Here is a 10,000-nt window from a genome sequence, read left to right as displayed (position 1 = left end):
GTGTGTGTGTGTGTGTGTGTGTGTGTGTGTGTGTGTGTGTGTCTGTGTGCATGCATGTATGAAGGGGGTACCATTGTTAATGTGGTGCATGGACCGCTAGGAAAAACATTAGTGTGGTCTTGTCTGACAATGCTGACTTTTGAATCAGAGACATGGTAATGAATCAATGATGAGGTCTTTCTCAGTGTGGCCAAACCTGTCTAATTCACATTTTCTAACTTTTGATGATCATCTGATGACATTTTTGGTGTACAAAAATGAAAGCGCTTATACTTTTAAGGATTAATGCTGGTTTTACAAAAAAAAACTTTTGGTTGGACGTCTCGTTCTCCTTGGTGCTGTAGATTGTGTTTTTTGCAAGTTGGTATGAAACCTATGTGCATTATTTCACACAGATATATGTATTTACATAGATTAACAAGGATAAGGAAGCTTTGAATGGGCATATCTCTGCATCAAAAGACATTTTTTATAGGTTTCTTTGAATGTAAATATGGGGATTAAGGTACACAAATTTATTTAGGGAGCTATTTTCACTTTGACCTCCACTTAGATTATATGATTTGTCAAATGAGTGTATTTGCAATACAGTGTAGCATTCATTTACCAAAATGCAAATCTTAAAAAAGATATAAATAAATATAAAAAAAAATAGTACAGTGGCTGTTCTGAAGCTTGGATTTTTCCCTTCACGTACACTCACACACACACACACGTGCACACACACACACACACACACACACACACACACACACACACACACACACACACACACACACACACACATTCCATGAAAAAACTAGTAGCCCCACAAGATGGCAGTAAACTGTTATCACTAAAAAAACAATCACTAATAACATACGAAGCTGTGCAGAAGCAATCAGACACCATTATCTGCTAGCAGAGTTTGTGAGGCTTTAACTGAAGTGTAAGCATGCATTAGTGGAAGTTAATGCTAGTCTATATTGGGCTAGCCAGATGGCCTATGAGACAACTAAGATAAAATGTTTTCCAGGACTGAGGGATGGATTCCTTCTGTGAAATATTATGCTTCAATCCCTACAAACACTTGTCACTATCATTCTCAAGAGACCTACATAATTTGACCCTTGCCAGTAAGCACTGAAGTTGTGAAGTGCTTTGTAACATGCCAAAGCTATTCAGTGTATAAATGGAGTTCATTTTGTAAACTTTAAGCAGGCAACCTACGAAAGAAGAAATGCAACCTTAAATTGTGAAGAGGAAACTTTCTCTGTACAATCTAATCAGGTAAACAAATTTTACCATTTATTCAAAATTATTTCCCACCCCATCTCCAAATAAAAGATATAAACATTCAAGGGCATAATCAGCAAAAGTAGTGTTAGTATGCATTCAGCATGTTTTTGCTTGGTAAACAACTGCAACACTGACTGTTTGAATGGCTTAAAAATTCAATATGTCAGTCGCTGTATTTACCGACTTATTTTTGGCAATAGTTAGTTGTTGTGTCTTTCGGCTTTTCAGTATGTTTATTTTGGGTCTATATTAAAAGACCAAAGAGGCGTTTAAACAAACATCTCTTCGTCGACACATAAAGAGCGAACGCACTAAAGGATGAATGCTCAAAACAGCGATTTCTTTCCCTGGGAAAGAAATCGCTAGCACAAACACACACACACACACACACACACACACACACACACACACACACACACACACACACACACACACACACACACACTTTCAAACTTAACAACCTCCCTAACTAAATATACTAACTCCGAGTTCGCACTACAGTGGGGAAAGGGGCAAACATATGGAGATGGCCAAGCGATTTCTTTCCAATGGAAAGAAATCGCTGTTTTGACCATTTGTGCTTTAGTGCATTCACTCTTTGTGTGTCGACGAAGAGGTGTTCAATTAAATGCCTCTTCGGTCTTTTAATATAGACCCGTTTATTTGACATATATATATATATATATATATATATATATATATATATATATATATATATATATATATATATATATATATATATATATATATATATATATATATATATACATATATATATATATGGTTTACTATCAAAAATCGTGAATTATACAAAATAATCCTTTCATATGAGTGACTCACAACACTGATCTCAGCAGAGTAACCAAGTCAGTATGTCGAATGTTATGCTGAGATTCGACATACTGTTTCCCCTGCACCTTTTACAACAGTAACTAAAGTTCTGTTTTTCAGCAGTACGAATGTACTGCACAACACTGAACTTCATGTTGTTGCAGGGGGCAAGCCCCTCTGCACCCCACCTGTTGGGGGCAAGCCTCCTCCACCCTTGCACGTTATATATTCCAACTTCAAGATCGTACTACAGTGAGGAAAAGGATCTGTAGTCATATCATCAACCATGTATCAGCAAATTCACAATAGCATTCACTGCACCGAACACTCGCAAACATGAATGTCGGCAATACAGGATTCAGCCAACTGTACTTCAACATCCCGTGTCTAGGTCTAGAGTTAGAGATGCCAATTTTCTAATATAGATTTATGTAGTTAGAGATGCTTATTGGCTGCTATAGGTGTCAAAGGGAGTAAGTTTCATTATAACTAGCAAATACATGAGTCACAAAATTCATTCCCTTCTTCTACAACAGAAGATAACATACATATCTAACACCTTAATAAATGTAATCCATTTGGTTCTCAATTCATTTCAATGGGATTGTAGCTTTGGGTTATTTTCTGTGGAATAGTAATACCCCAATTTATTTATTTATTTATTTATTTATTTTTATTCTGTCCTGTTTTTGATCAGCTAGAGATGTATTTTTTTAGAATGAATTTATTATTTTTAAGCTGACAGAAAACAGCTTAAGTGTAAATAGACTATTTTCCTGGTACTTTTCCATTAATGGGGCAGCAGGAAAAAGGCGCAGTTGATGTGAACTCATTGCTGATTATTCTTTGCTGGTTTTATCTTTCTGTTCATCATCACACTACGATTGATTTCCTGACATCTATCCATCTGTCAAGGCGCACACACTGACAATGGGGACAAACGACTTTGACAAATTATTTATTTTTATTATTTTTATTTTATTTTAAATTTGTTAACCGGGAAAGTCTGACTGGACCAGGTCCATTTTCAGCAGAGGCCGGGGAGAAATGTTCCGGCATCAAGTTATACAAATACAGTACATCCGGCATCATACACAAAACAGGTTACATCATGTATACTGAGCATAGTAATATAACAAGAAATTAAGAAAACACTCCAGGTAAAAGAAGATATAGAACATAGGTAAAAAGACAATGTCAGTTATACATTGGTAAGAGAAGAAAATAGATCAAGTAAGATTCTACAGTTAAAAGTACCCTTTCAGATGACCAAGCCTACAGGGGATCAGAGATCCAGCATGTGATCAGAGAGGAGTTTGGGGAGTTAATAGCAGTGTGGGTAGGGTTATGTGATACAAGGGCATAACCAGGTACTAAGAAGATGTGATCTGTGGGAGCTTTTGAATATGGATGTGGAGGGGGCAGTGGACTCGGATAGGGGAAGAGAGTTCCAATTTCTGGCAATGGTGTGGGAGTAAAGTGCTTTCCCTGCATTATTATTAGCCTTGGTGATGGAGAGGAGAGATTTTTTGCTAGATCTTAGGTACTGATTTGCAGTATAGACAGTAAGTAGGTTGGATAATGAGGGTTTTTTTTCAGGATATTTGAGAATATTGTAGACTGTGCCTAGCTGGTGATAGTTAAGCAGCTGTGGTAGCTCAAGTCATTTTAGTTATTTTGTGCAGTACAGTGATGGGTTCTATAGGTTACGTTAGTAGGAAACTTGGCTATTTTATTGTAGCACGATTCTAGTTTGTCTAGGTCACATTGTCTGATTTGTGTAAAGATTGGTGCTGCGTATAATAGAGTTGAGAGGAGGTGACTTTGTGCAAGAGTGACTCTTGCTTTTTGTGAGAGAAAGGACTTATGCCTGTATAGGGAGCCTAGCTTTTTGTGTACTAGTTTTATGGTATATGAGATGTGAACATCAAAGTGGAGATTATAGTCTATTTCAATGCCCAGAAGTTTTGGTGTGGTTAGAAGGGGAGATGGTGGTGCTGTCCTTAGATGTTATGGTAAAGGAAAGTTTTTTTTATCTATTAGGGGTAAACAGTAGTAGTTTTGTCTTTTTGGGATTTAGAATTAGTTAGATACCTGATATAGATTTTTCTACTGAGTTAAAGGTATCTTGAGTGAGTATATGTAGGATGGTGGGAGATGAGGTGGAGCAGATTGGGGCTGAATCATCCACATATTGTATGAGTGTGGCATGTTGTGCAGAGTTATTGAGGTTATTTGTGAAAATAAAGAACAATAGCGGGCCCAGTATAGAGCCATGTGGGACTCCTATGGTGGTTGGAAGTTGTGTAGACAGAGTTCCATTCCACTGGACTGCTTGTTGCCTGTCAGATAGGTAGCTTCTAAACCAGGCTATAGCAGAAGAGGTGAAGGATAATGACGTTAGTGAGTCTAGAAGAATGGAGTGGGAGACCATATCAAATGCTTTTGAGAGGTCTAGGAAAATGGCTGATACATATTTGTTATCATTCCTGTGAAGGTTTATATTATTAGTAAAGGACATAAGGGCTGTGGTAGTGCTGTGATGTGGATGGAAACCGTGTTGTGTGGTAGATAGTAGATTGTATGTGTTAAGAAATGTCATCACTTGCAAGTGGATGCATTTCTCAAGAATTTTGGATAGGTGGTAAAGGATGGCAATAGGTCGGTAGTTGGAGAATTCATAGAAGTTGCCTCCTATATGGAAAGGAATGATGTGAGATACTTTCCAGAGTTTGGGTATGTAGGATTCTAGTATGGAGCGGTTGATTATGATGGAGACAGGAATGATAGGTAGTCACTAGCCATTTTTAGGTATGCCGCAGGTATGTTATCAGCTGCCAATGTGGTTGGCTTTAGTGTTTGGAGGAGTTTTTTGATAGCTGAGGTGGGCACTGCTGATAGGCTGAAAGAGGGGGTGATGTGGGATAGGTTGAGTTGTGATTGAGGTAGACTGTTTTTAGTTATTTGACTGGACAGGGCTAAGATGGATTTAGTAAAATGGGTTATTAATTTGAAAAGCTATGTCTAGGGTATTGTTAGTAAACCTGGGTGCTGGAGTAGTGATTTTGCCTGGCTTTAGTAGGGAGTTAATGGCATGCCAGAAATCTTGTGCATTATCTGAATATTTCCTTTGGCCACTAAGAAAATAGTTTTGTTTGTTTATTTTGGATTCAGCCTTGACCTTATTTCTAAGCTGTTGATAGTATTGCCTGGAGCTAGGGGTTTTGTCAGTTTTCCAGATTTTCCAGGCTTTAACTCTGGCTTTTAGTAAGACTCTGGTGTCCCTACTTAGCCAGGGTCTGTAGTTGGCTTTAAATCTGATGTTTCTGCTAGGAGATGGACTGCTAAGGATGTTAGAGAAGGTAGTATTGAAGTAGTCTATTGCCTGGTCTAACCCAAGTGTCCTTTGTGGTTCCCAGTTGCAGTGGCTTAGGACAATATTTAGGTATTGTGGGGTAAGGTTATGCTCATCTTGTACGAGTTTGTAAACCACTGGTTTGGGGTGATTTTAGTGTCAGCATCCTCCAGGAGATCTGGGGAAGACGGGGACTGTGGTGCTCCGGACTGGAAAGGAGCAGGGGCTTGGAAGTCCCAATGAGGGTGGGCCTGCCCCTCGGCAGCTGACGGGAGTTCCGTGGGCTCAGCCAGGACTGAAGAGAGGTCCCCCTGAGAGGCTCTGAGGGCATGCAGACATGGCATGACTTGGCAGCCTCCAGCAGATCTGGGGAAGACGGGGACCATGGTGCTCTGGACTGGAAAGGAGGGGGATGAGGAAGTCCCAGTGGGAGCAGTCCTGCCCCTCAGTGGCCAAGGGGAGTTCCGGAGGGTCAGCCGGGACTGGATGGAGGTCACCCTGAGAGGCTCCAAAGGGCACAGGGACACTGCATGGCCCGGTAGCCTCCAGGAGATATGTAACCCGGGAAAAAAGCCCTCCCGCATGGGTGGAATTGGAAGCCCGGAGGGGGTCCCCTCCCTATTGGAAGTCTGGAAGGGAGAGAGGGGTGGAAATCGGCTGGGTTGGGAGAGCTCCCACCTGGGTGAGGGGGGTCTGGACCACAGCCCCCTCCATGACGGAAGTCCAGAAGGGGGAGAAGGATGGAAAACAGCCAGGGAGGTAGCACTCCCACCCGGGTGAGAGGGTCTGGACTGTCCCCCCACTCCAGGTGGAAGCCCTTAAGGGAGCCACCGGCGGAAGGCTGTAGGGCCAGGAGAGCTCCTACCCAGGTGAGAGGGGGCAGGTGAAAAACATGCAACAGAAGTCCTCAGGGGGTGACTAGCGGGAGTCTGTTGGACCTGGAGAGCTCCTGCCAGGTAGCAGGAAGACATCTGACCTCGCTCGGTACCTGTCAGCATCCCTAACATATAGCAAAGTCGCCGGAACCCCTCTGGATGGGAAAGCGGGGAGGATGCGGAAGCCCTCATGACAGTGGATCTGACCCTCTGCAGCTGAGGGGCATTCTGCGAGGTAGTCACACCCCGTGGGTTCATCCCCCCGGTCATCCACCAGGTATGCACGATCCTGTATGATTTGGCAGTCTCAAGAAGTTAAGGGATTACAGAGCGTCCCATGGGAAGTGTGAGTCTGGGTCCCAGTCCTGGGGAGAACATCTCCCGCTGGGTGCCCTAGCAGTGGGGACGAGGCACCTCTCCCCACCGTCCATCAATCGATCAGGCTGACTGACTCCCACTGGTGGAGGACTTCCACTGCGTGGCTCTGCGGGTCATGGCCAGTAGGTCGAGTTTCTCCTCCCTGGGTGCAAGGTGCAGGTTGGGTGCTCTCTCCCTTACTCTCTGGCTCTGAGCTCCACCATGCTCCATGTCAGCCTGTGGCACTCTGGGGTCATGGTCACTGGTGTACGACTAGCACCTGGGGTACCCCCTCCATGGGGAGAGGGACCCATCCCTTCAGCAGTGGTGCAGACTCGAGCTCCTCCTCACCGCCCACCTGCTGAGGTGCTCCTATCTGGTTGATCCTGCCAGTAGCATATGCTTGTCTCAAAGATTAAGCCATGCAAGTCTCAGTGCACACGGACACTACAGCGAAACTGCGAATGGCTCATTAAATCAGTTATGGTTCCTTTGATCATTATTTGGATACCTTTGGTAATTCTAGAGCTAATACATGCTGATGAGTGCTAGCCTCTGGGGATGTGTGCATTCATCAGACCAAAACCAATCCGGGTCTCGGCCCGGCAGCTTTGGTGACTTTAGATAAACTCGGGCCGATCGTATACCTTCATGGCGGCGACGCAACATTCGAATGTCTGCCCTATCAACTTTTGATGGTACTATCTGTGCCTACCATGGTGGCCACAGGTAATAGGGAATCAGGGTTCGATTCTGGAGAGGGAGCCTGAGAAATGGCTACCACATCCAAGGAAGGCAGCAGGCGTGCAAATTACCCACTCCCGACTCGAGGAGGTAGTGATGAAAAATAACAATACAGAACTCTTTTGAGGCCCAGTAATTGGAATGAGTACACTTTAAATCCTTTAATGAGGATCTACTGGAGGGCAAGTCTTGTGCCAGTAGCAATGGTAATTACAGCTCCAATACCGTATATTAAAGGTGCTACAGTTAAAAAGCTCAGGTGAGCTGCTGCCTGTCCCATCCCCTGCCTCTCTGTGCTCCCTTGATGCTCTTTTAACTGAGTGTCCCTGGGGTTCAAAGCATTTACTTTAAAAAAATTTGAGTGTTCAAAGCAGGCCAGTTGCCTGAATACTTGAGCTAGGAATAATGGAATAATGGAATAGGACTCTGGTTCTATTTTGTCGGTTTTTGGAACTGGGGCCATGATTAAGAGGGATGTCCGGGGGCATTCATATTGTGCAGCTAGACGTGAAATTCTTGGACCAACACAAGACAAATGAAAGCAAAAGCATTTGCCAAGAATGTTTTCATTAATCAAGAACGAAAGTCGGAGGTTCGAAGACGATCAAATACTGTCATAGTTCTGACCATAAATGATGCTGTCTAGCAATCTGGGAGCGTTATTCCTATGACCCACTGGGGAGCTTCTGGGAAACCAAAATCTTTGGGTACCAGGGGAGTATGGTTCCAAAGCTGAAACTTAAAGGAATTTACAGAAGGACACCACCAGGAGTGGAGCTTGTGGCTTAATTTGACTCAACATGGGAAAACTCACCCGGCCCAGACACAGAAATGATTGACAGATTGATAGCTCTTTCTTGATTCTGTGGGTGGTGGTGCATGGCCATTCTTAGTTGGTGGAGTGATCTGTTTGGTTAATTCCGATAACAAACAAGACTCCGCCATGCTAACTAGTTATGTGGCCCTATGAGGTCGTCTCCAACTTCTTAGAGGGACAAGTGGTTTTCAGCCACATGAGATTGAGCAATAACAAGGTCTGTGATGCCCTTAGATGTCCAGGGCTGCACGCATGCTACACTGAATGGATCAGCATGTGTCTATCCTTGGCCGACAGGTCTAGATAATCCGCTGAACCTCATTCAAGATAGGGAATGGAGATTGCAATTATTCCTCATGAATGAGGATTTCCCAGTAAGTGCGGGTCATAAGCACGTGTTGATTAAGTCCCTACCTTTTGTACACACTGCCCATCGCTACTACCTATTAGATGGTTTAGTGAAGTCCTCGGATCAGCCCCACTGGAGTCTGTCACAGCCCTGGCAGTGCACCAAGAAGACAATCAAATTTGACTATCTAGATGAACTAAAAGTCATAACAATGTTGCCATAGGTGAACCTGCAGAAGGATCATTAATGCAGAGGGTCCCAGGACAGCGCCATTCCCCAGGTACCAGAGCCTCTCCTCGCTCTGCCGCCCTGACCCTCCATGTCTCTCTCTGCATCTCTCTCTGACTCCCCCCTCTCTCTGCATGCCACAGTGGAGGCTGGTGGGACCAAGCCCATGTCACTCCCGGATGGAGGGAAGGAGAGGGGAGGGAGTGTGAAGAGGGGTGGCGTCCGTCCCCCACTCACCTCCTTGCAGTGGGCGGGAGGGGGTCTGTCCATGCAGTGGGAGGCATGGGTGCTCCTCTGCTGCCATGAGGGGATGGTGGCAGATGGTGTGCCTGGCCCAATGATGTGATCTGTCGTATGCCCCGGAGGTGGCTGGCTCCCCACTTGGCAGGGGGAAGGAGAGGGTGACATCCTGACAGAGGGCTGGAGGCCGCCCTGCCAGCCGTGCAGGGCCACCCCAAGGGTGGCACACTGGAGTCCTCTCTCCTCAATGTTGGTTGCAGGTACCCGCGGAGGATGCCCTGCTCTGAGCGGGTTGTCGATTCAAAGACCCAGAGGGTCAGTGGTCCGGCCGCATGCTGGCTGCCAGAGGACTCCCTGCTGTCCTGCTGTGCTGGGCCAGTAACCCCGGTCTGGGCGCCCATGACAACGCCAGTGAAATGTTGTGTGCTAGTTTCGAGGTGGGCAGCGGTGCCCCCAGTGAATGAGAACCAGTACAACTCTGAGCAGTGGATCACTCAGCTCATGCGTTGATGAATGCAGCTGTAAGAACTAATGTGAATTGAAGGACACATTGATCATCGACATTTCTAATGCACTTTGTGGCCCCAGGTTACTCCCGGGACTACGCCTGTCTGAGGGTCACCATGCCTTCCATCGCCCCCGGGATGTCCAGCCCCCATCAAGGGCATGGCCTGGGAGTTGAGGGAGCCCGCCGCAGGCCACCCATGGAGAGACAAAGCCAGAGGAGATGAGTCCCGTGCCTCCCTGGGCCGGGAAGCCCATCCGAGGATGGGAGGGAGCAGGCACGTGTCCGGCCTCCCCGGAGGCTGTATGTGGTACCACCACCGGCCTGCTCTCCAGGGGCAGAGCCTGATGCCCACCCTCCCGGTTCCCTCATGCAGGGGTCGCTTCCGCCATCCCCCTCCACCGCCCGGAGTCCAGCGGCA

General features: G+C 45.5%; 1 protein-coding gene across 2 annotated transcripts in view; it reads right to left on the bottom strand.

The window, feature by feature from the left end:
• The window catches only part of MYBPH (myosin binding protein H), a 257,185-nt gene that overhangs the window by 187,486 nt on the left and 59,699 nt on the right, over positions 1 to 10,000 (bottom strand). The gene's annotated exons all lie outside the window — the stretch shown is intronic.

This window comes from Protopterus annectens, chromosome 8.part0 (genome assembly GCF_019279795.1).
Source record: "Protopterus annectens isolate FY-2018-M chromosome 8.part0, PAN1.0, whole genome shotgun sequence".
Taxonomy (NCBI): Eukaryota; Metazoa; Chordata; order Ceratodontiformes; family Protopteridae; genus Protopterus; species Protopterus annectens.
This window is presented reverse-complemented; position numbering and strand designations above follow the sequence as displayed.